Source organism: Aedes albopictus, chromosome 2 (genome assembly GCF_035046485.1).
Source record: "Aedes albopictus strain Foshan chromosome 2, AalbF5, whole genome shotgun sequence".
Lineage (NCBI taxonomy): Eukaryota > Metazoa > Arthropoda > Insecta > Diptera > Culicidae > Aedes > Aedes albopictus.
The window spans coordinates 339096165-339106504 of NC_085137.1; positions in this window are offsets into that span (position 1 = coordinate 339096165).

Below are 10340 nucleotides of genomic sequence, written 5' to 3' on the forward strand. Positions count from 1 at the left end.
GTTTTAAAGTTTTACAATACTTTTTCGAGTAGCTTAACACAAACTCAGAGGGCCAGTACTTCTTTTAAAAATATAAAACATGTAACATTTGCTTTAACAAGAGAATTATTCAAGAAAGATCGAAAATTCTGATCAATGTTACCCCGGATTACGGTACGTCTATTTTCCTGTGCCTAGGCTTTCGAGCCTGGACATAAGGGTTAAATTGGCTTCTTTAACGGTATTGAGATAATTCAATATTCTGAATCTGCATGTCAAACTGAGCCGAAATCCAAATTTTCATGTATTTTGGAGCCCGGGAACCTATTAAAAATCAATTTGAAGTTTGTATGGGAGCGATTTGACGAATCACCCCTCGTCGCAGTTTGTACTGTGCGGAGCTGTCAAATAGTTGCCCAGCTGTCAAGAGATGATTTCAAAAAACCTCTTTAAAATTGGTTTAAGGTGCCAAAATTAAGTGTTAAAAATCTGAAAAAAATCATAGTGGTTTAGAAAAAGGTGCTCATTCGTATAAGATCAAAGAATCAATACATTTTTGAAAATTTAAAAATCCAATTCCTATGTCCCATCCAAGGAAGAATACGTTGCGAGTGACTTTGTTAAGAAAGTTAATGCCACTTCGTCGATGCCCTTCTTCCTAGGATGGGACATGGGAATTTAACCCTCATGTCCAGGCTCGAAAGCCTAGGCATAGACAAACAGACGTAACACCTAGAACAATTTTCGTGAAAATCCATCGCCCAGTTCACACTACCATCACCTGGTGGAAATGTTTCACGAAACACTGTGCTGTGCAACATCGTCAACAGAAGGTACTAGTGTGAAACGTCAAACGCAAAGAAAAACGATGCGCGTGCCTCTAGTTGTGAAATCTATGGAGATTTGAAATTATCGTTAAAAGCGTGGTCGATGGAAATTTCGCAAGTGTTACGTCTGTTTGTCTGTGGCCTATGCTTAAGCGCAATTACTCGCTCTCTGAAACGAGAAAAAGATGGAGATAAAAGGATTGCACATTATAATCGGGATTGTGATATGCACAACAGCACAACTACACTATTCAAATCAGAACGAACTCGCCAAATTCATCGAATCGAGTGTGTCATTCGCCAATAATAGAACGGATTCCGTTTCCCTCTGATGCCAAATTGATTTTCTGCAAATAGAACTAAGAAAATGTTAACTCAGACATGCTCATTCGCTGTTAATAAACTACGTAGACTCATTTTTAGCCATTCCAGCTCCCCCCCTCCCTTACCCTCGTAGAATGTTGGGCAGGAGCAGGAATTGAAGTGCTTAGGTTATATATGGATTACTTATTCCAACGAAATTTGCATGTGAAACAATCTGGTTTTCTTCAAATAGGACCAACGCTAGTTTTCCAAATAGGCGATGCTAGTTTTCCCAAACCGAAATATCCCAAAAAAAGAAAATCGGTACAACCCGCAAATGCTTCGCTGTCTTTTCAGTGGGCTTGCTGCCATTTTAGGGTTGTGAAAACTATTAAAGTCGAATTAAAGTGGCAAGTGGCGCCACTATTGCTGACTTACGATTATACTGGTATAATCGTAAGTCAGCAATAGTGGCGCCACTTCCCACTTTAATTCAACTGTAATGGTTTATATAGAGAAATGCATGTCAATATATGTGCGTTATTTATGCAATACCTACAGCTGCAACAGCGTGGTTACTTGGGCGTGGCTCCCATTTTCATCCTACTAAAAACAAAGGATTGAAGCGTTGTTTGTCCTGTTTCTTATTTTTGTGTTTTTCATGGTGCATGTACTCAGCGTGAGCGTGGTATCACTGAGGGTGACAAAAGACACGACTGCTCGGGGGTTAAAAGAGGCCGAATCTGCAGAGATCCGTATTCGATACAGATCATCGTTCGAAATTGAACTACTCCAGCCTTACCCAATGAATACTATATGCTTATTTCTTATTATAGCTCACTTTATGAGTTTCTTCTCCAAAAGCAATTCAAAAGAGTTGTTTTTGTATATTGTGTATGTATGTCAAACACTACTAGAACAACCATTTCCTCTTCCGATATATCATAATCGTAACCGAAAATAGAAACATAGCAAACCTATTGAGGAAAACAAAAGTGCTCTGGATGCCATCATTATGCGATGAACGGCGTTCCCACAAGCTAGTTTTGAGCTATTTTCCCGCTCTGGTCCCCAATAATCATCCCAATTCGGAGTCCGCCGATCCAGTCCCACTGCTACAGAACCACGACTCAAGGTGGCCGAGAAAGTGCTATAAACGCAAGATTGCATATCTTTCTAGTTCAAAATCCGCTATTATTGTGCTCATCTCGCGTATTGTTTCAAAATTTGGCTCTGTTACGTATAGACTATAGACTGGTGGGAACTGGGAATCAACACCATAAAATTATTGCGCAGCAGCTAAACACAAGACCAGTTTTATTGAAACGCTTTCCGAACTTTATTCACAGACACACGAACGTAGCATATTTAAAGAATTACGGCTCCGTACAACAAACGCTTAGTAAAATGAAACGACAAAATACAAAGGAAACGATGTTTTCATCTCTGATTATGAGATTAGAACCTATATATATATAGGTTCTAATCTCATAATCAGAGATGAAAACATCGTTTCCTTTGTATTTTGTCGTTTACCGTCAACGCGCAATTATGGGTCACAATTAATAGTCAGTCAGTTCACCATGCAATTCAAATGGAATTAACCCATAATTGTGGGTGACCCATGATTGTGTTATGGCTGTACATGAATTTAAAACGATTGTTAAAAACGAGGTCGGGGAAATTCCGCCAGTATTATGTCTTTTGTCTTTACGGGGAGCAGAATAATATTTTTGAAAAAAAAATATCAACTACCTTATATGCATTACGAACATAGCCTCATAACCTTGACTGCACCGCACCGTAAATGGTCTTAAACTTGAAAGATTTCATTTCTGTAAATCGATAACGTTCGATGCGATGCATCTGAACAACATTCATTCGTTTCCAAATCCCACTGTTCAGTGCCGAAAAGAGCAAACAGAAAAGTTCAAAACAGTAATTATCTGTAATATATTAGATAATAATTGCAATAATTGCACACGTAACTTCGCTCTTCAGCATCGTAAGACAGCCTACACAAAATGTAAATATTTCATTGGTACCGAGGGACGGTCCCACGGAGTGCGCTGAAAAAAATATTCAAATGCGAAAATGCGTGTGCATAAGCTCACATTGATAGGTTAATCACTCCAGGGCCACAACGAGTTCACTTTCTAAGGTTGAAATGTTCTGCGCATAAAGTTTCATTTTTTATCAAAATTATGGATGATATACAGTAGACACATCATTAACCTATTATAAAAATATTGATTTTATGTTTTGTTTATTTCATTATTAACATTATTCACGTATAATTTTTATTCTGATAGCAATCATTTTCTTTAGGTAAGTGTTTCGGATTTCCTAAAAAACAAACAAACATTGTTTTCAAAAGTAAACTTCAGAAACCTTTTCAAAAACTAGCAGATACAATATGCCAAAAGTGTGTAGTTGTGCAAGCTTGCTTAATCACAATTCTTTGGATGCCATTAATGAGCTTCATCCGGAATTCATACCGCTACAATCATATTTTTGCCGACGCACCCTGTCTCTGGATGGGGGCAGTGTCCAATCAACAGCTTTATACAAAAAGATCATTGAACGTACGGTGTTCGAGGCAACAATTTTATCGGTAATTAATTATTCAGAACAATTGAATGCTATACACCACCATCATCGCGGGGTACGGTACGATCGCTGAAGTGGAGGTTATATCACTTTGCGTGGCGCTATAGCGTAGGCAGGCTATAGATGAAGAAACGGCGTGCACTTTACCTTATGGCAAGCGCCGAGATGCCCGGAAAACGGGGCTCGCCAATAGAAAGCGCGTGGAAATGAAAGATTGGAAAATGATTCACGGTCAATTCTTGACCGCAGAGAAACGGAACCACCATTTATAAATTACTGCTCCATCCATACTGTAAACTCTCATTTTCCATGCAGAGAGAGAGGTTATCAGCTGAGCTCAGCTCACTAATGGAAAGTGTGCCAGAAGCTGCTAGCGCCAGTTGGACGGTAAATAGAACAGAAAACAAAAAGCAATTAGAATGCCTAAGAGAATTGAACATCAAAGTGCATCAATGTGAATTTGGGCTGCGAAATGGTAAATCGAATAGCGTCCATTTACTATATGCCTCTATTCCATGTGACGTCGATAACGATGAGTCCCTGGTAGCGCATTGCCAGGGTGCTGCGACAGGAGGAGAAATCGGGCACATTAATTGAAAAATGATTGGGGGATTGCTTTGGGCAAACTTATTAGGCCCCCCCTGACAGTAAACCAGGGAGTTTTCAGTAGACCTTGCAAGCCGGCCGAATAAAAAAAAAACAATTAGCAAATAATCAACAAGAGAATACGAACCGATACTATTGTCGGCGATACCAGCGATGAAGAGAGACTTGCGATTGGAAGCTCTGTACATGGAACTGAAGATATCTTAATTTCATCGGGAGCACCCACATACTTGCCGATACTGATGGACCATGGGTTCGGCATCGTAGCGCTGCAGGAAGTGTGTTCAACACACGGTTGAACATGATCAATGGTGCGAATGTTTAGAGGTAATCATACCATCCATCAGGCAGGTAGGAGCCTTGGATTCTTTCCTAAGCGAATCACATCCACACATCACTTTGAACGTACTATACTTTTGACCCCGGGAGGTGCCGAAGTGCCAGGGTATACGGACGATTCATACGGAGTAAGTCTAGGCGTGGCGAGGGCTCAGCAGTGGCCTCCGCTGGACCTCTTCAGAAATTCCACATATCTGGAAGCAACTTTGTGCAAGCGGCATGATACCGCTTCAAAGTGACCCAGCCCAGCTAGGAATGCCTCAGGCTTATCAGGAACGAAGCCAGCAGTTCCTGATTACAATCTACTGGTCTTGCTTTGAAACCAGGGATTGTCGGCATGCACAGTGCGGTGCGAAAAAAGCCTGTGCTTCACACAATCTCAAGTGCTGGTCTCCCGTTTTTGCCGAGAAACAGAGACGTATGAGTGAGAGTTTTTAACTGTGCGAGAGACAAATCGCTGCACTAGCTCAACGGAGAGGGTGTTGAGCCTTAAACTCTTACAAAAAAGCCGCAATCTTGAATTTTGGATTTAAGTCCGCCATCTTGGAAATTCTGGTCGCCATTTTTGGACTACGGGTTTCTTCCCCATACCAGATATACCCATATTGAATGGTTGTAGGGCCTAAAACTTCATCAAACAGAGGCCATCTTGAATTTTGAGCCGCCATATTGGTTGTTCTGGTTGATATTTTTCTATTTTTGGCTTCCGGAAATCCTCCCTATACTAAATATACCTATTTTGAATGATTCATTAGCCCAAAACACAATTGAACTTCCAAACATCTTCCCCATGCCAAATATACCCATCGTGCATGGTTTTAAAGTCTAAAACACCATCAACCAACCACCATCTTGAATTTGGAACCGCCATATGGGATTTAAGACAACCATCTTGGATATTCTGGTTGCCATTTTTAAAGGCCAGACTTCTTCCCCATTTCAAATATATCCGTATTGCGTGATTTTAGGGCCTAAAACTCCATTAAACAACCGCCATATTGAATTTGAAGCTGCCATCTTGAATTTTGGGCCGCTATCTTGGATACACTCGATTCTGTTTTTGCACGGGTCTGTTTTTTCTAAACTCAGTCAATTTTGAACCAATTTATCTAATTGTTTTGTACACTGATAGTACTAATCGTACCTACACTGCCCCCACTCCCATAACAGTCCCATTTGACTTTTCATCACTTTTGAGCTAACGTTCTGAATAGTCATCATTTTTTATGTACTTCCAAAAACAACAATAAAAATTACGATTTTTTATGTCAATGTGTGAAAAAAATACCAAGTTATGAGCGTCCCATATCAAAAGTACCCGCATAACAGTCCCATCATGGATTTTTGTGTTACGTAACACAAAACTGAACAACTTTGTAGTGATTGTAATATTTTTGCCTTTCTCGTACACTAAGTGTACTGGAAAGGCTATATATTCACTCCAAAAATGACTTTTTGATAGAAGGCTCGGAGGGACGTGACACATATACCAATCGACTCAGCTCGACGAATTGGGGTGATGTATGTATGTGTGTATGTGTGTGTGTATGTATGTGTGTGTGTGTGTGTATGTGTGAGTGTGTGCAAAAAAACTCACATCACTTTTTGGCAGTAAACCTCAACCGATTTTAATGACCGACGGTTCATTCGACGCGGAATCTGATCCCATTGTTTCCTATTGAAAATGGTTCGGATCGGTCCAGCCGTTCCGGAGATATGGCCATTTAGGTGTTGCGGACCGGTACCCCAGGAAGGGCCCAGATATGAAAACGCTACAAACCCATCCATGCGACACATCAAACTACGGCATTTTCGATAACTTGATGAACGGTAAGCAGAAAAATAGTCAAGGCCATATCTGAACCGGTAGTGTCCCGGAACCGGTTCCGGGTGTCCAGCCGGAAGTGGTCAAACATAAAAGTGGACTAACCCATGCATGCGACATATCAAACTGCAGCTTTTTCGATAACCTGATGAGCAGTAAGCAGGAAAACATTCTCAGACCATATTGGAACCGGTAGTGTTCCGGAACCGGTTGCAGATGTCCCGCCGGAGGTGGCCAAGAATAAAAGTTAACCAAACCCATGCATGCGACATATCAAATAGTGGCTTTTTTGATATCCTGATGAACAGTAAGCTGGAAAATATTCTCAGACCATATCTCAACAGGTTGTGTTTCGGAACCGGTTCCAGGTGTTCACCGGAAGCGGCCAAATATAAAATTAAACCAAAACCATGCATGTGACATATTAAACCGCAGCTTTTTAGATAATCTGATGAACAGTGAGCAGGAAAGCATTTTTAAATCATATCGGAACCGGTAGTGTTCCGGGACCGGTTCCAGATGTCCCTTCGGAGATTGCCAAGTATAAAAATTAACCAAATCCATGCATGCGACATATCAAATAGTGGCATTTTTGTTATTTTGATGAACACAAGCAGGAAAATATTCTCAAAACATTTCTGAACCGGTAGTGTCCGGAACCGGTTCTGGATGTCCCGCTTGACATGGCCAAATATCAAAGTGAATTAAGCCCATGCATGCAACACATCAAATCGCGGATTTTTAGGTATCTCGATTTGTCAAAAATAAAAAAAACTTCCGGCTCTATTTGGGACAACCGATAGTGTTCCGCAACCGATTGCCGGAATCCGGAACCAGTTTCGAGTGTCTCGCAGGAACCGGCGAAATGCACAAATGAACCACACCCATGCATGAAGTACATCAATTCGCGACTTTTTAGGAAAACTGACTAACAATTTGCATGAATCTAGTCTAAGACCACATTAGGGACAATCGGTAAGTGGTAAAATGTGAACCGAAAGCGGTAAAATGTGAAATTGAACCAAACCTGTGCGTGTGGTACCATAAAACCACGCTAATTCGACAATGATTGCTGTCAAATCACCTAGGTAAAATTTTAATTCGATAAACTAACAATATTTTAGTTTTTGGTTGGATTGTAGGATTTGTTTTTGAATACAAATCCTACAGACATTGTGGTGGTACGAATTGATAGCTTGTTCCTTTTACGATTGTTGGTTTCCGAAGTTCACTGCGGTTGATCACAAAACGGATCAAGTGTCGGAAAGCACCAGATTTGAACTTCCGGAAGTAGCAGCTGCACGAGGAGCCGCTGCGGGTGTGAGTAACAGCACAATATCGGATCATTCGTATTGTGACATTGTCGAATTGAAAAAATGTCGTATTAAAGAGTGATAAATACGCAGGGTTTGGCAGTACATGAAATAGCAGCTTTTTTGATAACACAATGATCGATTTGTAAGAACATAGCCTCAGATCATATTTAAGAGAACCGCTAGTGTCCCGAAACCAGTTCTGGGTGTCCCACTGGAATTGGTCAAATGTAAAAATGATCCCATGAATGAGATAAAGCTAATCATGTTTTTTAGGCAACCTAATGCTCGTTAGCAATGAAATAGTCTCAGACTATATTTTGGAGACCCGGTAGTGCTCCGGAACCCGTTCCGGTACCGCATCGAAAGTAATTAAATGTACCATGCGATACATTACATCACGGCTGAGGCACGGTTAACTAGAAAATGGGCTCATACCACATTAGAGACTGTAGGTAGAGTTGCATAAAATCAATGCAAGCGATAAATAGGGTAATTCGCTAATTGTTCAACACCACCCAAATGTTGAACAGTTTCTGAAAATTTTGTTTTAAATCTAGCTTAAGTAATTTTCGCTCAAAGTAAACGTATGTTGTAGATGCGTATACATGTGTGTCACGATATTGCTCCAATTAAGTTACAAAATTATACATATTTTACGTCAAAAATATTGACTGCAAATTTTATACCGCTGATGACACGAAAACTGCACAATTCTTAAGAATAATTTTAAGAAATTGCTCTTACGAAATAAGCTTTGCTGGCAAATCGACCACAAATATCAAAGTCACCCCCTAGTTACAAGAACTGGAAGGATGTCCTTAACAGTTTAACATTGTTTAAAATCACATTTTCATTGTAATTTCATTTGTAAAAAATATTTTTCTTATCACATTATCGTTATGCATCTAGGATCATATTGTTGAACACTGACATAGCCTACGATGACTGCCAGATTTTTTTTTCCAATTTACCTAATCGTGCATGTCATGGGGTTTTTAGGGCGTTCCAGGGATGTTCCAGGGGTGTTGCAGAGGGCTTCAGCATGGTTCCAGGGGTTTTCAATGGGTTTCAAGGGCGTTCCAGAGGTGTTCTAGAGAGATTCAGAGTGTTGAGATGGTCCCAGGAGTATTTCAAGGCGTTCCAGAGGAATTTAGGAGCGATCCACAAGTTTGCAAGGGATTTCAGAGTCGTTGCAGGGGTGTTCTAGGGGGTTGAGTGGGTCCCATGGGTATCCAGGAGTGTTTTGGGGGCTTTCAAAGGCGTTCTTTTCTTCAATCGTTTACGTTTATAGTCAAAATTTTCACACATTTTTTACATCTAGTCACGTTTAAAACGATTTCAGTCCTCTAGAGCTCTTTTCATATGAGAAGTAATTTCTTGTCATTTGAACAAATTGTCACTCAAATGTCTTACTGGCCACAAAACATGAAAAACTCGGACAAATTCCGCCATAGTGAAAAATTATCGGATGTCGGGTCAAATTTTATCAAATGTTGGACCACTGTTGGACCCACTCGGATAAATGTAAACCCAAAATAAAAACAGGTCAATGAAAGGTTGATGTCGGGTTATACGTCATCAATTACGAACAAAGCTTGAACCGTTCAACAATTAGCGAGAATCGTCCAACATTAGGATGAGCTAGCTTAAGGAAGCGTTCAACATTTGGGTAACAGACTTCCCATACAAATGTTCTATTTTCTCTTAGAAAAGGGAGTTTAAGGGAATTTAAATTCAATGGGAAGCATACGGAATGAGTGGATCTAGACGTTCACTCGATATTTTTAGACTAAAGTGGAATTATGCACGGAAAAATAAACGAAAACAAAAATGCCAGTACTAACCGTTCAACAATTGGCGAATTACCTTGCGAATTACCCTATGTGTAAGAGAACAAATTCTTGACAAATTAAACCCACATACAAACAGACGTCTCACTATACTTCCCAAGCAACACACATGTTATATAAGAGTTATGACAGCGCTTGTTTTGATATGCGTGTATAGAAGTTAATTTGATGTAATTCTAACATTATGCTGGAATAACGTCAAATAAACTTCTATACAACCAAAACTTGCGCTGTCGTAACTTTAATATAACATATGTGTTGCTTGGGTTACTAGCTATCATTCTTGTTTTCAACGGTCAATAAAATATAGCCTAAAATCTACAGAAAAAACTTTGTCGAAGACTGCAAAGTGATCTGTGATTGTGTAAAAAGTTATATCTTAGCTTGTTAGTATCGTCTTGATATTGATCAGCCTCCAGTGTTAGTAAGGTGCTCAAGGAGTCAACTGAGAAGTCTGGTATTAATCAGCTCGCTTATACGTTAAACATAACGTCGGACTATGTGCCATCAATAAGTTTTAAGTCAATTCAATGATGGTTTTAATAAAATGCTTGCTTTTCTTAAAAAAATATCAGGATTCAGGAACACTTTGACTTACGTTGACGGAAAGATCGTGAGAACATATTCGACGAGAAAGGCACTATCACCACTAGGTGGATTAATTTGGGTTTTTACAGTTATATAT